This window comes from Microcebus murinus, chromosome 12, assembly GCF_040939455.1.
Source record: "Microcebus murinus isolate Inina chromosome 12, M.murinus_Inina_mat1.0, whole genome shotgun sequence".
Taxonomy (NCBI): Eukaryota; Metazoa; Chordata; class Mammalia; order Primates; family Cheirogaleidae; genus Microcebus; species Microcebus murinus.
This window is the reverse complement of record NC_134115.1, coordinates 15,590,446-15,618,243: the sequence shown is the minus strand read 5'-3', so window position 1 is coordinate 15,618,243 and position 27,798 is coordinate 15,590,446. Positions and strand designations below refer to the sequence as shown.

At 41.0% G+C, this 27,798-nt stretch overlaps 1 pseudogene; it reads left to right on the top strand.

The window, feature by feature from the left end:
* Nucleotides 1–27,591, top strand: LOC105879498 (N-acetylgalactosaminyltransferase 7-like; annotated as a pseudogene).
* The last annotated feature ends 207 nt before the right edge of the window (nucleotides 27,592–27,798 follow it).

Below are 27,798 nucleotides of genomic sequence, written 5' to 3'. Positions count from 1 at the left end.
ATGGATGACGTTAGGGGGTTCAAGACTACAGTGGAGGAAGGAACTGCAGAGGTGGTGGACATAGCAAGAGAACTAGATGTAGCCCCTGAAAGTATGACTGAATTATTGCAGTCTCATTATAAAACTTGAAACCATGAGGAATTGCTTCTTATGCATGAGTGAAGAAAGTGGTTTCTTGAGATGGAATATGCTCTTGGTGAAGTCCCTTGAACATTGTTGAAATGACAAGAAAGGACTTAAAACATATCAACTTAGTAGGTAAAGCAGCAGCAGGGTTTGAGAGGATTGCCTCCAATTCTGAACAAAGTTTACTGTGGGTAAAATACTATCAGACAGCATCGCTTGCTATAGAGAAAGCTTTCATGAAAGGAAGAGTCAACTGATGTGTCAAACTTCATTGTAGTCTTATTATAAGAAATCGCCACAGCCACCCCAACTGCTCAGTCACCAGCCATCAATATTGAGGCATATTCCATCTCAAGAAACCACTTTCTTCGCTCATGCATAAGCTATCCACCAGCAAAAAGACAATGACTCACTGATGGCTGCATTTTTAGCAATAAGATATTTTTAAATTAAGGTATGCACATTTTTTAGACATATGCTATAGTCAACTTAATAGACTCCGGTATAGTGTAAACATACCTTTTATGCGCACTGGGAAACCAGTGCAATATTTTGTGACTGGTGACTCACATTGTTGCAATATTCGCTTTATTGAGGTAGTCTGGAACTGAAACCACGGTATCTCTGAGGTATGCCTGTGTGTGTATTTTTTGCTGCCTTCCAGGCGGGATTAAATAGTCCTATTTTACAAAAAGCACTCCCCTCCACCGTCATCTCATACTGTGGCACTCATTTACCTAAAGTGTTCCCGGCATGTACATTTTTGATCTGCTGCCATCAGAACTGGCCTGACCCTTGAGGGGATAGCATGTTGAATATATTTTAGGAAGAAATTTTACCTAAGAGTTAAAAACTCATGATCGTAAATATTCAGCAGGCACTTAAATTATTGTTTCAAAACAGCTTTGGGGGATGCAGAGAACATGTTTTTGTGTCAGCTGTTCAATATTTATTTTAACATATTAAACAACCTCAGAAATATTCATTGCACGGAAACCTTTCTACGTTTGAGTGGATTAAATTTACAAACCCACATTAATGCTATAAACTACATTTACATAATTCATTTCCCACTAAACAGAACTCATTTAGCCTGCGTCTCTGCTAATATATATGTTTAAGGAAAAAGCAGCACCTGTATTGTTGCGCACACAGTTAATTTAGACTAAGTAGAATTTAGAAGGCATCTTTGTGCTCCTTTGTTACCCGGCCTCCCCCTCCACCATCCAACATCTGAATTTTACAATTAAACCGCATGCACGTGTGTGGTCTCAGGCGAGGAGAGAAAGCTGCTGAACAAAACCCAAGCCTCCCTTATTTTTGCCTTTCAGCGCGTTCCGTGATGTCCTTACAAATCATCTACTACTTGCATTTGGCTAATTTTGTGGGCTCCTGGAAAGGAGTTAAGAGGTGAGCAAACAGGGTTGGAGGTCAGGTGGAAACTTTGAAACCAGCGGCTGGAGCCCAGATGGGTTTGAAATGGCAAGGTAGAAAAGAAGCTAGAGACAGCGCGCGTCGACAATGCACACAGAGACCCGAAGGGCCGCGAATCTTCTTTCTTTCTGCGTTTACATCTATTTCCGCAGCCGAGGGTGAGGGCTGTCAATGCATTTGCTGCCGCGATTTCAGGTTTCAGAATGTTTTGAACAATATGCTTCAAATCACGCCCACAATTAGGGGACCCGTCATTATCGAGTGCTGCGCCTCTAACGATTTAGCACCGGCTTCACCTTGTGAGGTTGGTTTTGTGCGGCTGGCACGGAAACAGGATTGTTCGCCTGCATGTCTCCCCCCTGTTTTTCTTTTTCCAGTATTCTATTAAACCTCTTTGTTGGGAGACCCAGCTGCTTGTTTTCTCTCAAGATAATGACTGAAAAATGCGCTTTAAAAAAATCGTGGGAACATTATTTCTGGAAGGTCTGTCTCCTCTTTCTTTTTGCTGTCATCTGGCTGACGATGACTTTCAATAGTCCCAGGGTGATCAAAATTCATTTGCACACACAGACCAGATATGGAGCTTGCATTACTGCAGAAATCATGGGCCACCGCCCTTCTTTTTCGCCTTAACGGGGATTCTTCTCCTCTTTCTTCCCCCCAGTCTTCTATTGTTAAAAATTGGAGTATAATTTACGTGCAATAGAATGTGCCCGGTTTAAGTATACAGTCTGCTGAGTGTGGACGACTGTATATTCCCACATAACTACTGTTCCAATAAAATACACAATATTTCTATTGCCCCGGGAAATATCCTCATTCCCCCTCCCAGTCTGTCTACCTTCCTCCAGAAAGCAAGCGCTGTTTGAATTGTCAGCACCACAGATGAGGTTTGCCTGCTTTTGTACTTCACATAAATGAAATCACACAGTGCCTATTCTTTTAGGCCTGGCTTTTTTTTTTTTTTGACGCAGCACAATGTTTTTGAGATTCATTCCTATCACGGCCTGTTTCAGCAGTGTGTTCCTTTTTGTCGCCAAGATGTAATCCGTTACATGGATGCAGCACAATTTATCTGTTCTTCTGTTCACAGACATGTCGATTGTTTCTAGTTTGGGCTATTTTGAACAAAGCTGCTGTAAACATTTGGGTATGACATTTCCTGGGGACATTTGCTGTCTCTTCTCTTGGGTAAACACCGAAGTACACGCCTGCCCGGGCCTACAGCAGGTGTGCGCCTTACTTTGTTAAGAAACCGCCAAAGAGTTGTCCGAAATGGCAGTATCTTTTTGCTCTTTTGAGTGAAAACAAACAAACCCCTAAGCATGGATCTGTCAAAGACTGAATCTGATCTCTGGTGAATTAGACCATGAGATTTATGAGGGTCTTTCAGGTATGCTCTGCCCTCCTTTGGACTCCCTTTAATTTGGGGGAGTACCTGGTTGTTGTCAACAAAGGGATCTGAGGTGTCATAAATAGTGGAAATCGTTTGGCTTTTTTTGCCAAACAAGTGTCCACAGAAAACGAGCCTTTGACCTGTTTTCCTGTGAGCTGCAAGTGCCGGCAGATTGCTCACTGGGTGGTGGGGCTGGTGGGGCCGGTGGGGCCGGTGGGACCGGTGGGGGCTGGTGGGGGCTGGTGGGGCTGGTGGGGGCTGGTGGGGGCTGGTGAGGGCGGTGGGGGCTGGTGGGGCTGGTGGGGCTGGTGGGGCTGGTGGGGGCTGGTGGGGGCTGGTGGGGGCTGGTGGGGCTGGTGGGGGCCGTGGGGGCTGGTGGGGGCTGGTGGGGCTGGTGGGGGCTGGTGGGGGCTGGTGAGGGCGGTGGGGGCTGGTGGGGCTGGTGGGGGCTGGTGGGGGCTGGTGGGGGCTGGTGGGGGCTGGTGGGGCTGGTGGGGCTGGTGGGGGCTGGTGGGGGCTGGTGGGGCTGGTGGGGGCTGGTGGGGGCTGGTGAGGGCGGTGGGGGCTGGTGGGGCTGGTGGGGCTGGTGGGGGCTGGTGGGGGCTGGTGAGGGCGGTGGGGCTGGTGGGGCTGGTGGGGGCTGGTGGGGGCTGGTGGGGGCTGGTGGGGCTGGTGGGGCTGGTGGGGGCGGTGAGGCTGGTGGGGGCTGGTGGGGGCGGTGGGGGCTGGTGGGGCTGGTGGGGGCTGGTGGGCTGGTGGGGGCAGTGGGGCTGGTGGGGCAGTGGGGCTGGTGGGGGCTGGTGGGGCTGGTGGGGGCTGGTGGGGCTGGTGGGGCTGGTGGGGGCTGGTGGGCTGGTGGGGGCGGTGGGGGCTGGTGGGGCTGGTGGGGGCTGGTGGGCTGGTGGGGGCGGTGGGGCTGGTGGGGGCTGGTGGGGGCGGTGGGGCTGGTGGGGGCCGTGGGGCTGGTGGGGCTGGTGGGGGCGGTGGGGCTGGTGGGGGCTGGTGGGGCTGATGGGGGCTGGTGGGGCTGGTGGGGGAGGTGGGGCTGGTGGGGGCTGGTGGGGATGGTGGGGCTGGTGGGGGCTGGTGGAGCTGGTGGGCTGGTGGGGGCTGGTGGGGCTGGTGGGGGCTGGTGGGGCTGGTGGGGGTGATGGGGCTGGTGGGGCCTGTGGGGCCGGTGGGGCCGGTGGGGCTGGTGGGGCTGGTGGGGCTGGTGGGGGCAGTGGGGCTGGTGGGGGCCATGGGGCTGGTGGGGGCGGTGGGGCTGGTGGGGGCGGTGGGGCTGGTGGGGGCCATGGGGCTGGTGGGGGCAGTGGGGCTGGTGGGCTGTCTCAAAGGCCAGAGCTGCAGGCTCCATCCTGAAGTGGAGCACATCTTTCTGCAACAGGAACTCAATAGATACCAGTGCCTCCATTGTAACACAAAACCTGCATGAAAAATCAGTCAGAGAAAGATGAAATATCGCAGCAAAATGGCAGCTCTCCCATGTTTGACAGAACAAAGACCAGGACATGCTAATGTTTTGCTGGACAAATTCTAGGACCTTTTCCCGCATCTGTGCTGCCCACATGCCTTACAAATAGCAATAAATCAACAGACTTAGACATTTTGCAACCTTATTTGTCCTGATTGGTGTACGTTGGTATTACTGAATAAAAAAAAAAAAATCCACTGTCTTTTATAACTCTCTTTTGTGAATCCTAGCAAGGCAGGTGAGGAACTGAGGTGTGAAGCTGGGGGTGTGAGCACTGCCTTATTTCCTTCTTGGGGGTGGATGATCATAACCTGCAGAGTCAGTTCAGAATCTCTGGTCTCTTAATTTTGGTAACAGATGCCAGACTCTGTCTCTACTTCCGGCTTTGTAAACAGGTGCCCAGTTTATATGAAAACAGTCAAAGGGTGAACTGGTATTATTAGCTTAATAAACTGAAATCTCCTTTCTCCACTCCTTCCCATGCTTATGTGATTCCTGATTTACCTTGGTATATCATATTATACTGGTTGAATGAGTCAATTGAAATGAGAATATTTAAACATGTATTTATTAACATCATTTTAATAAAAAGGCTACAACTTAACAATGAGAAAACAGTTCAATGAAAAAATGGGCAAAAGATCTGAACAAATATCTCACCAAAGAAGATATGCAGATGGGAAATAAACATATAAAAAGATGCTGACCATCATATATCATTAGGGAACTACAAATTAAAACAATGACATACCACTACATACCTATTAGAAAGGTGAAAATTCATTAAGAAGAAAAAAGAATGATGAAAATCTGAAACACTGATAATGCAGGTGAGGGTGTGAAACAACAGGAACTCTCATTCATTGCTTGTGGCAATTTGGCAGTTTCATAAAAACTAAACGTAATCTTAACATGAGATCCAGCGATCACACTGCCTGGTATTTGCCCCAATGCACTGAAAACTACTTCCACACAAAAACCTGCTCATGGATGTTTATAGCAGCTTCATTCACAATTGTCAAAACTTGGAAACAAGCAAGATGTCCTTTAGTAGATGAATGGGTAAACAAACTGTAGTACATCCACACATATAACATTATTCAGTGCTAAAAAGAAACGAGCTATCAAGCCTGAAAAGACAAGAGGAAACTTAAATGCATATTACTAAGTGAGAGAAGCCAATTTGAAAAGGCTACATACTATATAGCTCCAACTACATGACATTCTGAAAAAGGCAAAACTATGGAGACCATAAGACCAGTGGTGGCCAGGAGTTGGAGGGAGGGTGGGGTGAATCATCACAGCACAAGGGATTTTTAGGGCTGTGAAAATACTCTGTATGATACTGTAATGACAGATAGATGTCATTATACAATGTCCAAACCCATGAAATGCACAAGAGTGAACTCTAATGAAAACTACAGACTTTTGGTGATAATGATGTGTTAGCACAGGTTCATTGGCCGTAACAAATGTACCACTCCAGTTTGAAATTGTATTAGTTTGCCATGGCTGCTATAACAAAGTACTACAGACTGGGTGGCTTACACAACAGAAATAAATTTTCTCATAGTTCTGGGGGCTAGAAGTCCAAGATCAAAGTATCAGGAAGATTGCTTTCTCTTGAGTCCTCTCTCCTTGGCTTGCAGAGGGCCACCCTCTTGCTGTGTCCTCAGATGAGCTTTCCTTAGTGTGTGCCCATCCCTGGTGTCTCTCTGTGTGTACGAATTTCTTGTTATTAGGACACCAGTCAGATTGGATTAGGGCTCACCCATAGCATCTCATTTACCCTTAATTTCTTCTTTAGAGGTCCTATCTCCAAATATTGTTCCATTCTGACATAGTGGCAATTAGGACTTTAACGTATGAATTGGGGGGGGGGGTGGGCACAATTTGGTCCATAACAGAGATGTTGATAGTGAGGCAGGCTGAGTGTGTGTGGGGTCAGTGGGTGTATGGGAAGCTCGCTGTAATTTCCACTCAATTTTGCTGAACCTAAAACTGGTCTAAAAAATAAAATCTATTTTTTTTTAAAAAAAGACTCCAGAATTCTATACTCATGGGTGTTGTTATTTAAACACAGAAGGCATACTCATCCCATTCATTCATTCATTCAACAAATATTCATTGACCACTTAAACGTGCCGCATAACCTTCTGGGCATTGTGGCATGTAGCAGTGAACGAACCAGACAAATATATCTGTCTTGTTGGAACTCACCCTCTACAGGACAAGAACAGACAATAAACAAAATAACTAGGCAGGAATAAAGAGCATGTTACGTTGTGTTAAATGCTGTAGAGAAAAAAGAGGTCGCTGGGCTCAAGTTTGAGCAGGATGAGCTTGAAAGGCTTTGTTAAGAAGGTGACACTTGATGGTATGAAGGATAGACCACAGATAATTTGGGGATTAGCATTCAAGTCAGAGGGAATAACAAGTGCAAAGACCTTGAGGTAGGAACTTACCTGGTGTGTTTCAGCAAAACAAGCCACCCTGTAGGCCCCAAGGGTGTGGGAAGTAAGTCAGACTATAGTAGGAATGGCTATCGGAAAGAGAGCAGGGGCTCTTGGGGCACTCCAAGGACTGGGCTTTCACTCAGAGGGAGATGGAATGCCGCTGGAAGGTTTAAAGCAGAGGGGTGACAGGACCTGCTGACATTTTAAGTGGATCAAGCCAACTACAACGTTGAGTGTCCAAGTACAGAACAGAGACCAATGAGGAGTCTGTTCCAGTGACTAGCTGAGAGACGACTGAGGCTCAGACCAGGGCAGCAGCCGTGGAAGTGATGAGAAGTGGTCAGATCCTGAACACCCTTGAAGTTAGAGCAGGCGGGAGGTGGTAAGGGCTGGCTGTAGGTAGGAGAGAAAGAGAAGAGTTGAGAATAACCGCAAAGCTTTTGGCCTGGACAACTGTAAGGATGGACATACCATCAACTGTGATGGGGAACCCTGAGGAATCTGCTTTTTTATAAGATCAAGAGCTCAAAGGACGGGAGGTTGCGTGGCGGGTACAGTGTGAGCCGCTCCAGCGATGGGTGCACTGAAGGCCCTGACTTCATGGCAATGCAATATATTAATGCAGCAAAATTGTTCTTTGTACTCCAGGATACAAATTTAAAAAAACAAAGAAAAAATATAATTTAAAAAAAGTGAAAGACAAACAACAGAACGGGAGAAAATATTTGAAAATCATATGTCAGATGAAGAATTTGTATCTAGGATAGGCAAAGAACTCTTAGAACTCAATAAGGAAAAAGCAAATAAGCCAATTAAAAATTGAGCAAAGAATTTGAATAGACATTTCTCCAAGGGAGATGTACAGATGGCCAATAAACACATGGAAAGATGTTTGACATCTTTGGCCATGAGGAAAATGCAAATAAAAACCACAATGGCCCAGGCATGGTGGGTGGCTCATGCCTGTCATCCTAGCACTTTGGGAGGTGGAGGCCAGAGGGTCACTTGAAGCCAGGAGTTTGAGACCAGCCTGAGCAAGAGCGGGACCCCGTCTCTACAAATAATAGAAAAATTAGGTAGGTGTGGTGTGCGCCTGCAGTCCCAGCTACTCGGGAGACTGAGGCAAGAGGATCACTTGAGCCCAGGAGTTGGAGGTTGCAGTGAGCTAGCCTGATGCCACTGCACTGTAGCCCAGGTGACAGAGCGAGACCCTGTCTCAAAAGATAAAATAGAAACAAAAAACCAGAAAAAAATCCCTAAAACTCCACAATGACATACCCCTTTACAACCACTAGGATGACTACAATAAAAAGAGACAATGATGAGTGCTGGTGAAAGTGTGGAGAAATTGGAGCCCTCATAAAACTGCTGGTATGAATGTAAAGTGGTACAGCCACTTTGGAAAGCCATTTGGCATTTTCTTAAAAGTTTAAAGGCAGGATTACAACATGGCCCAACAATTCTACTCTTAGGTATAAACTCAAAAGAAACGAAAACATATGTCCTCATAAAAACTTCCACATGTATGTTTCTAGACAAAAAGTTTCTCGTAGCCAAAAAGTCCAACTTTTGGGGAAAGTTGGGAAACTACTCAAATGTCCAACAGCTGATGAATAGATAAATACAATGTGCTTTATTCATGGAACAGAATATTCAGCCATAAGAAGGAATAAAATACTGATACGTGCTACAGCATGGATGAACCTTGAAAACATTATGTCAAATAAGAGAAGCCAGTCACAAAAGACTATATGATTCCATTTGTAGTCCACAATAGGCAAAACTATAGAAGCAGAAAGTAGACAAGCAGTTGCCCAGGATGGAGAGGGAGAGGAGAGTAGGGAATTGCTACTAAAGGGTCTGCGGTCTCTGTTTGAGGTGATGAAAATTGATTGTGTTCTAAAGTTGATTGTAGTGATGATTGCAGAACTCTGTGAGAACTCTAAAAGCCATTGAATTGTGCACTTTACATGGGTGAATTACATGTTATGTGAATTATGTCTCAATAAAGCAAAAAAAAAAGTTTAATAAAATAAGATCAAGGGCTCAGTTCTGGACATGGTAAATTTGGGATATTTCTAGACATCCAGGTGAAAACATAGACTAGATGGTTGGGTAGAAGAGTCAGCAGTTCTCAGGAAAAGTCCAGCTGTGGTTACAAGTGTGGGCGTCCTAAATACAGGTGCATGTAGATGCCACTGGGGGGACCACAGGGTGTCAGGATGGATTAAAAAAGAGAGGTCCAAGGACTTAGTTAAGAGAGGTTGGGTGAAATAGTGTAAATCGTTAGCTCAAACTCATACCCTCAAAGGGGAGATACAATCAAACGGAATGTCCAAGGTGGGAGCAATAGTGAAAGCTTTGACCCAAAGGCCGCAAAGAAATGGTTCAGAGAACTCTACTCCACACCCCCTGACCAGGGAGATAGTGACACATTTCAAGGTACATTAAATGAATGTTTAATGTTTAATGAATGAAGTGGCTCTGAAGGGCCACACGGAATGCTAAACCTCTGTCCCAAACTTCTCAGATGCTTTCATTAGCAGTTTCTCTCATGTGTGGGCATGGTTGGATCTTTATTGAATGACTAAATTCAATATTTAGTCAATATTCAATTTATTGAATGATGGTAAAGCCAAAATGGGGAGTAGGCACTTTTTTTTTTCTAGGTGGCTGCTGAGCTTGAAGATTTTAAAACATTGTTGACTTGGTCATTCTAGAGTCAAGGTCAGTCAGCCTGAAGAGCCAGGGATTCATATTCTTGCAACGGGAAAACAAGTATCTGGATGACACAGGTACTATACACCACTTGAAGAAGCAGATTGATTCGGTGGGAAAAGAGGGGGCTGCTATCATTCCTTTTTTTGTTTGGATGACTATCAAAGCTTTCTAACTTGTTTTTCTCAGTGAAAATTCTGGCTCCACCAATTTGTAAATGTTTCACTTAGACACATTACTTAATGTTTGCTGTAGTCTCAGTTTCTCCCTATGGAAAATGAAAATAATCATAATTACCATGCACAGTTATGGAAAGAATGAAATAAGAGTATATAAAACACTTGGTACAGGGCTTCAAACATTGTAGGGCATTCTCAGCAGATAGTGGACCTTTAGATAATATCTAAATGCAATTTCCAAGTTAAGGGAAACCAGTATCTGCTATATATTCACACCCTGTATCTGCCTGCTAGACTTCGTGTGACATCTCTCTGATGAGTTTATTATTTACCTGTTTGTTTCTTCACTGGACTTTAGCTCCCTAAGACAGTGATGGAACTACCTGCTCCTGCTTTCTACTCTCAGTAGCTAGCAAAGTGCTCGGTGAATGTTTGAATGAATTAATTGAAAAATAGCTCCCACCATATGGATTAGGAGAAAAGAGTATTCCAATTTCACAAGTGCCCACCCTATTGAAAACTTCTCAAACGGATCCCATCCATGTATGTAACTCCTGTCTTTTACAGAGTATAATCATCATTATTTGTGAATGTTCTCATCAAGCAGGACATGAAGGAAACAAATTTCCTCCCTTCTCTGCAAACTGGGCTTTAGTGCTTGTAACCCTATCAGACTGGGCTGGAGAGATGTCAAATTACATCATGGAACTCTAATGGTTACTATGTGGTTCATAGAATCCTTTCAATGGAATTTTTCCTGTTTTACATTGTGTGGGACTCCAGGCATTTTCCCCATTCCAGTGCATCATGAAATACCACATCTGTCTATGATAACTCTGTGCCAACCCTTTGTGGTGGGGAAGGTAATTGAGGGGAAGCTTCAGTTCCTTGGGGACAGAAGACTGTATTAAAAGCTATGGGCCTGTAGGCCAGCATCATCAAAAACTCTTCAAGAAATCCAGTTTTGGGAGAACTGCGAATGTTGAAATTAACTTCCATTTAAGGCTGTGCTGATATTCAGGTAGAGCTTGTATCCATTTGGGCAGCCTCCAAGGACTATGAACTCCAACAGATGGGTCAACTGGGCTGCAGGAAGGATGAAAATGCTAGGTCAGGCTGTTATGACTGTGAAGCATGGCTCTGTGAAGGTGTGTGCCTGCACCTCACCCTGCCTCCAGAACCTTAGCCCTTCCTTGTCACAATATGGGAAGAAGTGGATGCCTTTTTGCAAATGGGCAAATTTGCAAATTTGCAAAATTCCTTCAGAATTAACAACAATGATAGCTAATGGCAGCCAGTCAAGTACCAGCATTCAAAATCTATTTTTGAATGGATGAATTAATGGGTAGCTTATATTATTCTTCCTATTTTACAGTGGAGGAAATTAAGGCTTAGGGAGGCTGAGCTTTGATTTAGGTCATACGCCTGGCTGGTGACAGGGTTTGGACTTGAACCCAGACAGTTGGACTCCATAGTCAGGCTCTAAGCTGGCATGTGGAGCCAGCTCCTGTCTTTTTTTCTAAAGAGAAGCCAATATCCCAGGTCAGTTTTGAAGGTTTTTCTTTACCATCAAGGAATTTTCTTCCCAGGGAACATAAACTCTCTGCTATAGGAACAAAGCACTGCACTGTAAATCGCATCTGTCTTTCCACCAGACTGTAAGATGCTGGAATTCAGGGGTCCAGTTTTTTTTTCTTTTTTTTTGAATTTAAATTTTTTTTTAATTATTATGGGTACATAATAGTCATATATATTTACAGGGTACATGTGATGTTTTGATACAGGCATACAATGTGAATTAATCAAATCAGGGTAGTTGGGGTATCCATCACCTCAGGCATTTATCATTTCTTTGTGTTGAGAACATTCCCATTATACTCTTTTAGTTATTTGAAAGCATACCCTAATTTATTATTGATTATAGTCACTTTGTTGTGCTATCAAATATTGTTCATTCTAACTATCTAGTTATATATTTGCACTTATTAATCATCCTCACTTTCTTCCCCCCATTTCTGCTACCCTTCCCAGCCTCTGGCAACCGTCATTCTACTTTCTGTCTCCATGAAATCAATTGTTTTTAATATTGAGCTCCTACATATGAGTGAGAACATGCAAGATTTGTCTTTCTGTGCTTGGCTTATTTCACTTAACATAATGTTCTCTAGTTCATCCATGTTGTTACAAATGGCAGGATTTCATTCTTCTTTTGGCTATGTAATATTCCATTTTGTATATGTACCACAATTTCTTTTTCCATTCCTCCATTAATGGACACTTAGGCTGATTCCATATCTTGGCTATTGTGAATTCCCCTCCTCTGCATATATACCAAGCTATGGGATTGCTGGGTCTCATGGTAGTTCTATTTTCAGTTTCTTGAGGACCCTCCGTACTGTTTTCCATAGTGGTTACACTGATTTACATTCCCACTAACAGGGTATGCAGGTTCCAGGGGTATAGTTTTTTCATCTCTGGTGCAGTGTCTGGTATCTAGTAAAGAGTGAATAAATGATTAGATAGATAAATAGATAATTACAGCAGAATGAATGAATGTGATTAAATGAAAGAATGACTGACTGACTGAATGAATGAATGATTAAATGAATATCAAAACTGAAACCACAGATTGAGGAAGTATTAGTGACAGACTGATTGTGGGACTGATGACATGAATGATTGAAGTAATGTTTTCAATGAAAGAATGTATGTGATTGAATGAATGATTTTGTGAATGATTCCAGAAATACTAGGTTAAATGATTGAAGGAATAGATGAATAATTGAATATATGCAGGCAATTGACTGAATATGATTAAATCAAAGAGCGAATGATTGCATGATTGGTTGACTAAATTAATAAGTGAATGATTGAATAAATTATTGTCAAAATAAAAGCCTTAGATTAAATGGATCGGTGGAGGAATTTTATGAATCACATATTGGAAACTTAAATCTGTCTGCCTCAAACAACTCAAAAATAACAAGAAAACAACCTGATTTAAAAATGAGCAAAGGACCTGAATAAACATTTCTCAAAAGATTACATACAAATGGCCAATAGGTATACGAAATGATGCTCAACATCCCTAATCATCAGGGAAATGCAGATTAAAACCATAATGAGATATCACCTCATACCTGTCAGAATGGCTATTATCAAAAAGACAAAGATAACACTTGCACACTCTTGTTGGGAATGGAAACTCATACAGCCACTATGGAAACCAGTATGGAGGTTCCTCAAAAATTTAAAAATAGAACTATCATATGATCCAACAAGTCCACTTCTGAGTATATATATCTAAAGAAAATAAAATCATTATGACACAGAGATATCTTCACTCCCATGTTCATCGCAACATCACCCACCATAGCCAAGATATGGAAACAACCTAAGTGTCTGTTGACAGACGAATGAATAAAGAAAATGTGGTGTGTGTGTGTGTGTGTGTGTGTGTATAGGAATTTTTTCAGTCGTAAAAGGGAAATCTTGCTATTTGCAATAACGTGAATGATCTTGAGGACATTATGCTAAGTGAAATAAGCCAGATAGAGAAAGACAAACATGATCTCATTTATATTTGGGATCTAAAAAATTTAAACTCATAGAAACAGAGAGAAGAATGGTGGTTACCAGGGGCTAGGGGATAGGGAAAGGGAAAAAGGGATATATTGGTGAAAGGGTATAAACCTTTATTTTCCAAATGAATAAGTACTGGAGACCTAATGTAGACTATGCTTAATAATAATTATTGTTTGCTTGAAAACGGCTAAGAGAGTAGATCTTAAATGTTTTCACAACAAAAAAGAATAATTATGTGAGGTGATGGATATGTAAATTAGCTTGGTTTAACCATTTCACAATGTATACATAAATCAAAACATCACATTATATACCCTAAATGTGTACAATTTTTATTTGTCAGTAATACCTAAGTAAAGCTGAGGGGAAAGAAAAGAATAGAATGGAGTGAAATATTTAAAGTTTTGAAAGAAAAGCACCTACCAACCTAGAGTTCTGTATCCTGTGAAATTATCCTTCAAAAGTGAAGGAGAAATAAAGACTTTCTCAGACAAAAAAAAAAAAAAACAACAAAAAAAAACTGAAGTAATTTGTTGTCAGTAGACTTGCATTGCAAGAAATGTTAAAAGATGTTTTTTTTTTATAGAGAAGGAAAATTATATAGGTCAGAAACTTGGATCTACATAAAGAAAGAAAAACATAAGAAAAGGAACAAATGAAGGTCAAGCAAAAACTTTTATTTGTCTTATTCTTAATTGATCTAACAGATAATAGTTTGTTCAAAATAATAGAGCAACAATGAAGTCAATGATTTTACTTTATGTATAAGTGAAATAAATGACAGCAATGATACAAAGGATGGGAGGAGGAATTAGGAATATTTGTTACTATAAATTGCTTATACTGTCTATGGGTGGAATAGAGTTATGTGAAAGTGAACTTGAGTGTAACCTCTAGGGCAACCACTCAGAAAGTTAAAATAAAGTATAATTGATATGCTAAGAAAGGCAAGCAAATTGAATCATATAAAATAATTAAAAACACAAAAATACAAAAAAGAGTGGAAAACAAAGATAAAAACATAGAACAAGGGCAACCAATAGAAAACAGTAACAAAAATGTAGATATTGCCCCAACTATATCAATAATCAATTTCAATATCAATGGTCTAAATATACCAATTAAAAGACAAAGATTATCAGAGTGGATTAAAGAAAGAAGACCCAATTCTATGTTGTCTATAAGACACCCACTTTAAATATAAATACAATATAGATTAAAAGTAAAGAGCTGAAGAAAGATATGCCATACTAACATTAATCAAAAGACAGTGAGAGTATCTATATTGATTTCAGACAAAGCAGACTTTAGGGCAAGGAAAATCATCAGGGAAAAACAGAACATTACATATTGATCAAAAGGCCAGTTTTCCAGGAAGACATAACCATCCTTAATATGTATGTGCCTAACAACAGAGTAACAAAATATGTGAAGCACAAACTGATACAATTGTAAGAAGAAATAGACGAATTCACTATTATACTTGGAGAATTCAATACAACACTTTCAGAAACAGGCTGATCTATCAGGCAGAAAATCAATAAAAACATATCTGAACTCAACAGTACCATGAATCAACTGGATACAATTGACATCTATGGACTCCTTTACCTCAAAACAGCAGAATATATATTCTTCTAAAGCTCACATGGAGCCTTCATCAAGGTAGATCACATTCTGGGACATAAAACACTTAAACAAGTGTAAAAGATTAGAAATCATATAATATTTGCTCAGACCATGATGAAATAAAACTAGAAATCAATAAGAAAAGAATAGTTGGAAAATCTCAAAATTCTTGGAGATTAGACAGCACATTTCTAAATAATACATGGGTTAAAGAAGAAATCTCAAGGGAAATTAAAAAATACTTTAAACTAAATGAAAGTGAAAATACAACTTATCAAAATTTGTGAAATGTAGAGAAAGTGGTACTTAGCAAGAAATATAACCCATTGAATGAATATGCTAGAAAAGAAGATCTAAGAACAATAATCTAAGCTCCCACTTTAGGAAACTAGCAAAAGAAGAGCAAATTAAATCCAAAGAAAGCAAAAAGAAAGAAAGAAAAATTAGAGCAGGAATCAATGAAATTAAAATAGGAAATCAATAGAGAAAATCAAAGAAACTAGAAGCTGATTCTTTGTAAAGATCAATAAAATTGATAAGCCTGTAGCCAGGCTAATTAAGAAAAAAAGAGAGAAGACAGACATTACTCACATCAGAAATGAAAGGGAAGGCATCACTACAAATCCCATGGATATCAAAAGAATAATAAAGGAATACTATGAAAACCCTATGCCTACAAATTTGATAACCTAAATGAAATGGACAAATTCCTCGAAAGACACAATCAAACTAAAACTCATACAAGAAGAAATAGATAATCATAATAGGCCTATATCTATAAAAAAATTATTTCATCAATAATTTAAATGTTCCAAAACAGAAAACACCAGGCCCAGATGAATTCACTGGGGAATACTACCAAACATTTAAGGAAGAAATGATATTAATTCTTTACAACACATTTTAGAAGATAAAAGCAGAGGGAATACCTCCTAACTCATTCTTCAAGGCCAGCATTACCCTAATATCAAAGCCAGACAAAGACATTACAAGAAGAGAAAACTACAGAACAATATGTCTCATAAACATAGATGTAAAAATCTTCAACAAAATGTTAGCAAATTGAATCCAACAAAGTATAAAAAGAATAATATACATGATTATGTAGGATTTATCCTAGGTATGCAAGGCTGGTTCTACATTCAACAATCAATTAATGTAATTCATCACACCAACAGGCTAAAGAAGAAAAAATTAACAATCATATCTATAGATGTAGAAAAAGCATTTGACAAAATCCACTACCTGTTCATAATACAAACTCAGCAAACTAGTAATACAGAGAAACTGCCTCAAGATGAAGAATACCTACAAAAATCTACAGCTAACATACTTATGGTGAGAGACTAGAAGTTTTCTGGCAAGATCAGGAATAAGGTAAGAATGTTCTCTCTTCTCACTGCTTTTCAACATTATACTGAATGTCCTAGCCAATGCAATAAGACAAAAAAAAAATATATGCAGATTGGGAAGGAAGAAATTATTGTTTATATAGAAAATCTAAAAGAATAAATAAAAAATGGTATTAGTAGATGATTATAGCAAGGTTGCAGGATACAAGATTAATATACAAAAGTCAATCACTTTCCTAGACATCAGCAATGAGCAAGTGGAATTTGAAATTAAAAACATAATAACATTTACAGTTGTCCCTCAGTATCTATAAGGGATTGGTTTCAGGACCCCCTGAGGATACCCAAATTTTCAGATGCTCAAATCCCTTATATAAAATGGTATAGTATTTGCATATAACCTACACATATCGTCTTATATACTTTATTTATTTATTTAATTTTTTATATATAAATATTTAATTCTTATTTATTTCCTTTTTTCTTTTTTCCCATTGTACTCACAATGTCTCAGCTCACATATACTTTAAATCATCTCTAGATTACTTATAATCCTTAATACAATGTAAATGCTCTGTAAATAGTTGTTTTACTATATTAATTATAAAATTTGTATTTTTTATTGCTATACTGTTATTTTTATCATTACCCTAAATATTTTTGAGCCACAGTTGTTTGAATTTGCAGATGCAGATCCTGAGGATACAGAAGGCTGAATGTGTATCGACACCCCCCCAGAATGAAATATTTAGATATAAATTTAACAAAACATGTATAAGATCTATATGAGTAAAAATACAAAATTCTGGTGAAAGAAGTCAAAGAATAACTAAATGAAGAGATACTTCATGTTCATGGATAGGAAGACTCAAGATGTCACTTCTTTACAACTTCATCTACACATTCAACACAATCCAAATCCAAATCTCAGGAAGTTGCTTTGTGGACATAGACAAACTGATTTTAAAGTTTGTATGAAGAGGGAAAAGACCTAAGTAGTCAATTCGATACTGAAGGAGAAGGAAAAAGTTGGAGGACTGACACTGCAAAACTTCAAGGCTTACTATAAAGCCACAGTAATCAAGACAATGTGGTATTGACAGATAGATCAATGGAACAGAATAGAGAGCCCAGAAACAGACCCACATAAATATAGTCACCTGATCTTTGACATAGGAACAAAGACAATACAGTGGAATAAAGATAGTCTTTTCAATAAATAGTGCTGGAACAACTAGACATCCACATGCAAAAAAAAAAAAAAAATTTTAGACACAGACCTTACACCTTTCACAAAAATGAACTCAAAATGGATAATCAAACTAAATGTAAAATTCAAAACAATTCAACTCCTAGGACATAACATAGGAGAAAACCTAGATGGCCTTGGGCATAGTGATGACTTTTTATAATAAATACAGCACCAGAAGCATGATCCATAAAACAAATGGTTGATAAGCTGGACTTTATTAAAATAAAAAATTTTGTCAATAGAATGAGAGACAAGGCACAGACCTGAAGAAATTATTTGCAGAAGATAACTGTTATCCAAAGTATACAAGAACTCTTAAAACCCCACAATAATAAAATGAACAATCCAATTAAAAAATAGGCAAAAGATCTGAGCAGACACCTCAATAAAAATATGTACAGATGGCAAATACACATATGACAAGATGCTCCACATCATATATCATTACAGAATTTCAAGCAAAAGCAACAATGAGACACCATTACACACCGATAAGAATAGAGAAAATACAAAACCCAGCACCAAATGCTGGCAAAAATGTGGAGCAACAGGAACTCTCATTCATTGCTGGTGGGAATGCAAAATCATATAGACCCTTAGAAGACAATTTGGCAGTTTCTTACAAAGTTGAACATACTCTTACCATACGATCCAGCAATCATGTTCCTTGGTATTTACCCAAATGAGCTGAAAAACTTATGTCTACAAAAAATGTGCACACAAATGTTTGTAACAGTTTTATTCATGATTGCCAAAACTTGGAAGCAAACAAGATGTCCTTCAGTAAATGAACTGTAGTATGTCCGGACAATGGAATAATGTTCAGTGCTGAAAGGAAATGAGCTATCAGGCCATGAAAAGACATGGAGGAAACTTAAATCACATTACTAAGTGAAAGCAGACAATCTGAAAAGACTATGTACTACCAAAGCTGTCTGGAAAGTATCCAGCCATGTAATATGAAAAGTTACATTAAGAATGGCTGGATACCTTCTGGACAGCCCTGTGTATATGATTAAAACTGCATGACATCTGCAAAAGGCAAAACTATGAAAATAGTAAAATACTGAGTAGCTACCAGAGGTTGGGGTGAAGGGGTGTCAAATAGACATAACACAGAGGATTTGGGGAACAGTGAAACTATTCTGCATGATACTATAATGGATACACGTCACTACACATCTGTCAAAACCCATAGAATGTATAACACCAGGGTCTAATGGAAACTGTGGACTTCAGGTGATAATGATGTGCCAATGCAAGTTTATCAATTGTAACAAATGTACCACTGTGGTTCAAGATGCTGGTAGTCGGGGAGATTGTGGGTGTGAGCGGGTAGGGATATATGGGAACTCTCTGTACTTTCTACTCAATTTTGCTGTGAGCTGTTCTAAAACATAAAGTCTATTAATGAGAAAAGAAGCTAATGCACATTCTTTATCTGTAACTGTTTGTAATTTGTAACAGTTGAGGGAAAACAGCTATTAATAGAAAGAGCAGGCTATCTGGCAGGATGCACAAAACAAGCCTTGGGAACTTCAAAAGCAGCATCATTTGTTAGTGCAGAACCCAGAGCCTGGGCCCAGGTCTCTATCAGGATTGGCCGGTAAGTTTAATTGGGGAGTTTTAGGTTCAAAGCTTTGCAGAAGTGGCCCCATATGCTTCTCAGATTATGAATTTGGTGTGCAAGAAAGATTGTATTACTAAAATTTTCTGAATTCTCTTAAACTTTTTGTAAGGGTTGGTGAAAAACTGAATGTTGGTCATTATTGGAGCTCTGAATCTTCACCTCCGGGTTTAAAAAGGCCTTACAATACTGCCAAAGCCCTGGAGGGTGAGCCTCTTGTCATCTGGTTACTCCTAAAACGCCCAGCACCCCACCCACGTGGTACCTTCAGACATGGCAGTCCTGCTACTTCTTTGTGAGGTTTGAGGCCCAGGAATTTATGGTGAGGTGAGGTAGGGACCTTCCCTACCTCACTAGCTTCACAGTTACTATTTCTCCAGGTAGTTAAAAGAACTGTCTACACACAAGGAGGAGAGGAAGTGAGAGCAAGAATGAAAGAAAGGGAGACAGAGGAGAGGAGAGAGGGAGAGGAGCCCAGGGAGGTGCGAGTATCCATGAGGGAATCTGGGGATGGAGCCAGGTGAATAGGAAGTAAACATCCAAAGCTGCCCCGCATTGCACAAATGTCTGATCATTAAGGTTCCTTTCTTAGCCAGGTGGTCTAAAAACAGCTTTCAAAAATGTACCTCCCCAGAAAGACAAATATCGCATGGTCTCACTCATATATGGGAGCTAAAAACATGGATCTTGTGAAGGTGGACAGTAGATTGGTGGTTACCAGAGCCACGGAGGGGGAATGAAGAGAAGTCGATTAATAGGTACCAATATACAATTTGATAGAAGAAATAAGACCTAGTGTTTGATAGATCAGTAGGATGATTATAGTTCACAATAATCTACTGTACATTTCAAAGTAGCTATTAATAGAAGGGAATAATTTGAATGTTTCTAGCATAAAGACATATATTTAAGATGATGGATATCCCAAGTGCACTGATTTGATCTTTACAAATTATATGAATGTATTAAGTTATCACATGTACCTCAAAACTATGTACATCTATTATGCATCAATTAAAAATTTGTTTAAAATTTTAAAAATGTACTTCCCAATTCTGTTTATGGGAACTTTCCTTTCTCTGGGACCAGCCCCTGAGAGGTAACATAATGCCAGGTTGGAATACATTTGCTTATATGTTACATTTGTAGATGAGAATGCTATTTGTCTCTCTCCAAGGGGTAGGTATGAGCTGGACAAATCAGCCCCACAATAAGCTTCCAGGGTGAAAATTTCCTTTTCTAAGGGATTAGGATTTAAATTAACCTTTCAAGCAGTCTGTCTGATTACTTGGGAAAACCACCACAATGAGTCTTTAGTCAGGAAGCAAGAACCCTTGGTTTGTCCCTGTGGAAGTTGTGAATACTGGGAATTTACCCAAAGGCCCAGGCTTGGGTTCCTGAAGTTGGGTGCCTGAAGTCCCTCCCTAAGTGGTCTGGTGGGGCACCAGTAATGGAGTGGGTGTTTTAACGAGTTCTTCTGTAGATTTGGTTGCTTTTTTGAGTGGTAGTGACAGGAAGCATTGCTTTTCTTTGTAAGAATTTCTTTTTTCTCTCTCTCTCTAAATAAAATAAAGTTTTATTTATTTTGTAGATGTCTTAGTTATTTTGATAAACTGATCTTTAAATGCACAGTAAAATAAAAAGGGTCTTATGCCCTGGGGGTCTGCCTGCAATCAGTTCTTATTGCAAAGGTGACGTGCCTGCTTGCCAAGGTATGCCAGTGTCCTGGGAATCCGTGCCACCTTGCTTTTCATCCACAACCATGCAAAAAGCAAAATATCGATGCTGGCTTTCTCTGCGGTCCTTTGTTCCCATTTGCTGAAATTGTTCCCATAATCACTCTTTGTAAGAATTTCAACATCTACGTGCTTCTTGCTTGTTCTTGGGAGGGGTGTGTGTGTGTGTGTGTGTGTGTGTGTGTGTGTGTGTGTGTGTGTGAATATTAAGCTGTTGCTTAAGGACATTCCCAATGCTGGGAATCACTTGAAGTCCAAGTGGGTCCTTGGCTTCCCAGGAGGAAAAATTCAAGAGTGAGCCGGCAGTGTAAAGCCAAAGCAAGTTGTGTTTAGGAAATACAGAAGATCTACTCCACAGACAGAATAGGGGCTAGTTCTTCCTGCTGAGGAGAATAGCACCTTCAGTTGTTTTGATTTTTTAAATGTAAGCAATGGCTTAATCATAAGCTAAGCAGGGGAGTAATCCCTATGTTATTTCTTGGGAAGGGGCAGTGATTTTCTAAAACCAGGAACCCTCCCCTTTTTTTATTTTATAAGGTCCCTCCTGGAACTGTCATAGAGTAGGTGGGAGTTTCATTTAGCATGCTAACATATAACTAGGTATAATGAGCGGCAAGGTTGAGCTGGTTTCCTTGCCATCTTGGTTTTGACTAGTCTTAACTCGTTCTGTCCCCACATCCTGTCTTTGATCAGGGTGTGTAGGGACTTTTTGGCTTAGTGCTGAGCGGTACCCGCCAGTTCCCTATCTCAGTTGGGTTTGGTCACCCCAGACCTGGATCTCACAATGATGTCACAGAAAACTGACTAGAAGTCTCTGGACATAATGTCTGGCTGAAGGACATGGCCATTGTCAACCAGCTTTGTAAGGAAGCAGGAGCTGGGACCAGAAAAGGGTTCGGGAGGCAAGTCTGAGGCTGGAATAAGGTGAGGTGGAGGGAGTTCTTCTCTCTTGTCTTCTCGTGGAGGCTGATGCCCCCGACACTAAATAGAATAGGTATTTGAGGAGGCCTCTAGCGGGGAATGGTAAGTTAACACTGTCTAAAGGTGGGTGTGGAAGGTCAGGCAGAGAGAGACCAGCAGGGGAGACTGTCTGTGAGCCACAGGGACCCGTATCTGCCATCCAGATTTCTCTCCTTTGTTGTTCTATTAATAATTCCTCTCTGTTAACTTCAAGCCCCCCATAAAACCCCTTTAAATATCATGGCTTGGTTTCTACTTTTAATGAGAGGCAGTGGGGGGGGGGAGTCCATTTGGGGGGCAAAAATGGCACAGCAGAAACCAGAGGCCGGAAAGAGGCAGGTCCAGGGGCCACCAATAGCCAGAGCTTGCTCTGCGCCCGAGGCTGCCATCAGCCGTGGAAAGAGCATCCTGGCGTGTGTGTGAAACAGTTCTTTAGGAGTCCCAGGAAGGCTGGTAGACAGGGAGCTGGTAGAAGAACTGGATTTCGTAAGGCCAAGTCAGTGGGAACCTGAGGCACCACAATTTCTGTATCATAAAGAAATGTGACTTTATTATGCCGTTTGAAACTGGTGAAGCGTGGACATTTGGGCTATATAGTGTAAGGAACTCAGGCTTGGTTATTGTGGTTCATTTTCGTTCATTATGTTGTCGGAGGATGGGAATGAGGCCACTCTCTGCTTGAAAATTGCCAGTCAACTCTGCTAGAGAGGAACATTCTGCTTTCATTCTGTAAAATTAGAGACACAATGTAACACTCTCCATCTAATTAGCTACAAAACATTGACATCAGCGTTCATGCTCTGAATCTCAATACAGGTTGCTCCATTTGTGCATTTATACCATCTTCCTGATTACCAAATACCTTAGCGAATGCGACAGCAGATGTTCCCTCTCACAACTTCAACGTGGCATCTGCTCAAATCATTTGTCTCCTCTAACCCATTCAATTGCTAAGCCCCTATATTTGTCCTGACATCTGGGGGCTGGCTCCTTGCCTGTTCAACTAAGTTGAGTAACATTGAGTGCTTTCCTGCACTAAGTTGGTATTCAAAAGGGGAAGAGCTGAAAAATTATGTCTGCCTGCTTCCTAGTCAGGTGAATATTAATTTCACTGTAACCAAGCTGGCAGTGATTTTCTCTGGGTGACAGGAGTCATTTGTTTATTTTTTATTTACTCCTTTCTGTTTGCTAATGAACAGATATTACATAACATTTATATGATAATTTTTAAAAATCAAAGACTATCCATTCAGGAAATTATAATCAAATCTTACTTTCTTCGTCCTCCATTCCATTCATTTTGTTTTGCTTTTAATTGGCACATAATAATTGTACGTATTTATGGGGTACAGTGTGATATTTTGATACACGTATACATTGTATAAGGATCCAGTCATGGTATCTAGCATAGGCATCACCTTAAACATTTGTCATTTCTTTGTGGTGAGAACTTTCAGAATCCTCTCTTCCAGTTATTCTGAAAGAATTCCACTCTTAGCGTTGTGGAAAGAGATGGGTGGATGGTATGGTAGCTTATCTCTAAGATGCCGTCCGTTCATTCTATCCCTACATAGACAAGTGCAAAACATATTCCACCAGCTTATTGAGTCTAGGCTGGCCTGTGACTTGCTCTGGAACTGACACCATCTAACTTCCAAATCATAAGAAGCCTTGTAGCTTCTGTTGCATCTCTTGGAATACTCCCTCTTGGAATCCGGGGACCATGTGAGCAGTCCAATCACTTTGAGACCACCAAGCTGTAAAGAAGGCCAACATGGAAAGGCTGTTTGAGGATAAATGTCAAGCAGCCTTCAGCTTTCCCAGCTCAGGCACTAGACATGAGAGTGAAAAAAAATATTCCAGTGGCTCAAGTCCCAGCTGAGGCCTGTCTGCAACCAAATGAGGGACTCCAGGTGAGAACCGCCCAGCTGAGCCCATCAACCCCCAGCACCATGAGAGGTTATAGGACATAGTTGCTTTACTCCACTAAGTTCTGTGGGTGATTTGTTAAGTAGCAACATATCACTGAAACAATTTAACTAAGAAACTTAAGGGGTTGTATTTTTGTTAAAACTCTCAGCCTTCTGTTAATTTTCATGATAAATGAGGATAGCTTGAAGAAATGCCATGGTTTATGTTTTAGAATAGTATTTGTCTAGAAAGCACTGAACTCATTCATTTCATGCTTGAAATAAATTCATATTGGGATATATATATATATATATATATATATATGTATGTATATAAAATAAATTACAGTAAGCAGGGTAGGCCTCATGTTCATAAGAAGCTTTGGTGTGGTGTTATTTGAAGGAATAGCTAAAGCTACCCAAAAGTGCCTTCTTCAGCCTAACCACCCCCCACCCCATTCATCCACGTTCATCTCATCTCACCTAGAAAGGGTAGTACATACATTTCCTGGGGACCCAGCAATACTTCAGAGCTAGCTGAGCTCTGAAGGGGAGTCCTGAAAAAATAGATCCAGGGACACCAAATTTTGAGGTCACTGAGAATGGTCTGAGCAGTGTGAGAAGCCAAGGTGAAGCAGTCTGGGTGGCATCAGGATGAGGTTGGGGGATGAGACAACTGTGAGGACAGACCTTTCTTACTTCCTAATTCTGCCACGCCTAGTCTGCATAAAGCTGTTGTCATTTTTTTTTTTTTTTGGTGCACTTTCTGTATTCTAGGCAGTATGGTCAGAACTTTACATGGATTATTATCTCTTTAACACTTGACCCTGTAAGTAGGACAATTTTGACAGTGAAAGGGAAACTGTTAATAATTATACTTCTAATCATTCTAATTATTATAAAAATATTCCATGTGCCAGGATCTCATAGGCCAACCTGGATATATAATCACTTTCCTTCTGGGGCAGGCCCAGTTATCACCCTGATTGTACAGTTAAGGAAACTGAGACTTAGAGGGTGAAGTTGCTTGACCAAGGTCACAGAGCTGGTAAGTGGTGGAGCAGGATTTCATGCGAATAGTCTGGCTCCTGAGTCTGTACTCTGCCACTACAACTAAAGTGTTGATATAACCTTTCTTTAATGCAGAAGTCACAGACTGAGTCTATAGGCTGAATTTGGCTCACAGATCTGTTTTTGACATTCATAGATTATTTTTTAAATTGAACTTGAATGCCTTTGGGTGAGGCCTGCCTGTTCCAGTTCACCTTATCGTTTCCCTACTTTGACTCCTCTATAAGTGTGCTCCCTGGAGGCATTTGGCTTGGTAGCTCCTAAAGTAACACACTTCCTAGCATCCTATGGTGTTCCACTCTGGCTCCCTTCTGCCCATCCAACTCTCTCTCTCTCATCCACTTACCTCTCCAGTCTCTTGTATGATGCCATTGATCTCATGTCCCTCTTTTCTTCTTTCCTGTGTCACCCTCCTGGGACAGCCTATTCATGGGTGGGCTTCCCACTTCTGTCCCAGTGTACCCATATATACAAAAAGCCCCCGAGTTTAGCTTCCACTTCACTTGATCGCTCTAACCGATGAGTGTGCAAGTATCCAATGATCACTTGGAGACACTCCCGTTAATGTATAAATTCCACATGAACTGTAGGTAGTGACTGTTCAAAATAACTAACCATTGCTGATCATTTACTTGGTATTTTTTTTTTTTTTTTGAGACAGAGTCTCGCTTTGTTGCCCAGACTAGAGTGAGTGCCGTGGTATCAGCCTAGCTCACAGCAACCTCAGACTCCTGGGCTCAAGCGATCCTACTGCCTCAGCCTCCTGAGTAGCTGGGACTACAGGCATGCGCCACGATGCTCGGCTAATTTTTTGTATATATATTAGTTGGCCAATTAATTTCTTTCTATTTATAGTAGAGACGGGGTCTCGCTCTTGCTCCGGCTGGTTTCGAACTCCTGACCTTGAGCAATCCACCCGCCTCGGCCTCCAAGAGTGCTAGGATTACAGGCGTGGGCCACCGCACCCGGCCTTACTTGGTATTTTTAAAAAAGTAAAATTGAGGAGCCAGCTGTGGGGTGAAGGCTGAGGCCAGACCTGGGAAAGTATGCAAGTATTGGCATTATGATGAAAACCTGCTCACTTAGAGTGTTGTCATTGTGCTCCATAATGAAGGCTGGTCAACCCTGATGAGAACAGTCCACAGTGTGATTAAAAGGACTCCAAGGAAATATTTAGCAGAAATTGTGTTAATCGATGACTTCAGTAATAAAGAACACTTAAAAGAGAAACTGGATGAATACATTAAGCTGTGGAATGGCCTCATAAAGGTATTTTGAAATGAGAGAAGAGAAGGTTTAATTCAAGCACGAAATATTGGTGCTCAGAAGGCTAAACCCGGACAGGTTTTGATATACCTTGATGCTCACTGCGAGGTGGCAGTTAACTGGTATGCACCACGTGTAGCTCCCATTTCTAAGGACAGAACCATTTGCACTGTGCCGCTTATAGATGTCATAAATGGCAACACATATGAAATTGTCCCCCAAGGTGGTGGTGGTGAAGATGGGTATGCCCGAGCAGCATGGGATTGGGGTATGCTCTGGAAATGGGTGCCTCTGACCCTTCAAGAGAAGAGACTGAGAAAGACAAAACTGAATGGTATCAGTCCCCAGCCATGGCTGGGGGATTTGCCATTGAACGAGAATTCCTCTTTGAACTGGGTCTCTATGATCCAGGTCTCCAGATTTGGAGTGGTGAAAACTTTGAGATCTCGTACAAGGACATGATGACTCAAGACGGAAGCAGACCCCCACAGTGACTGTGCCTCCTCAGACTGACCCTGGAGCTGTCTTCCTGCAGCACCTCCCCTGTTGTTGAGGCATTCCCTGAGCAATACCACCTTCTGTGCTCCAGCCCCCACTCAACCCCCCCTCCTACCCCCATTTCAAATGAGAGAGAGAGAGAGAGAGAGAGAGAGAGAGAGAGAGAGAGAACTATGTCACAGCTTGAGTTAAACAGATATGACAGTGTGGTGGCAAGTTATTGTTTGTCCCTTGTTCTTATGTTGGGCACATCTACTGTCTTGCCTTGGCTGGCAAGGAAATCCTCCACCTGTTTCTGTTGGTTCTTCTCCAACTCTAAAGAATTATGTTAGGGTTGTCGAGGTCTGGTGGGATGAACACAAAGACTACTTCTATGCCAGTCGTCCTGAATCAAAGGCATTCCCATATGGGGATATATCGGAGCTGAAAAAATTTCAAGAAGATCACAACTGCAAAAGTTTCAAGTGGTTCATGGAAGAAATAGCTTATGATATCCCCTCACACTATCCTTTGCCACCCAAAAATGTTGACTGGGGAGAAATCTGTGGCTTTGAAACTGCTTACTGCATTGATAGCATGGGGAGAACAATTGGAGGCTTGGTTGAGCTAGGACCCTGCCACAAGATGGCAGGGAATCCGATGGAGGGATCAGCTTTTCAGAATCCATGAAGCAAATCAACTCATGCAGTATGACCAGTGTTTGACAAAGGGGACTGATGGATCAAAAGTTATGATTACACACTGTAATCTAAATGGATTTAAGGAATGGCAGTACTTCAAGAACCTGCACAAATTTATTCACATATTCCTTCAGGAAAAGTGCTTAGATTGCTCAGAGGTCCTACATCAAGTATTCATCTCCAATTGTGACTCCAATAAAAAGACTCAAAAGTGGGAAATGAATAACATTCATGATGTTTAGAAAGAATAAAAGAAACCAATAACCTACCTACTGACAAGTAAATTTATACAGGACTGAAAACCGCCTGAAACCTGCTGCAACTATTGTTATTAACTCTGTACAGCTCCAAACCCGGAACCTCCTGGTCAGTTTGAAGGACATTAATAAACTGTGATTTTTACAATAACATTATCATCTGCAGTTACTGTTTACAAAACTGCTTTTACC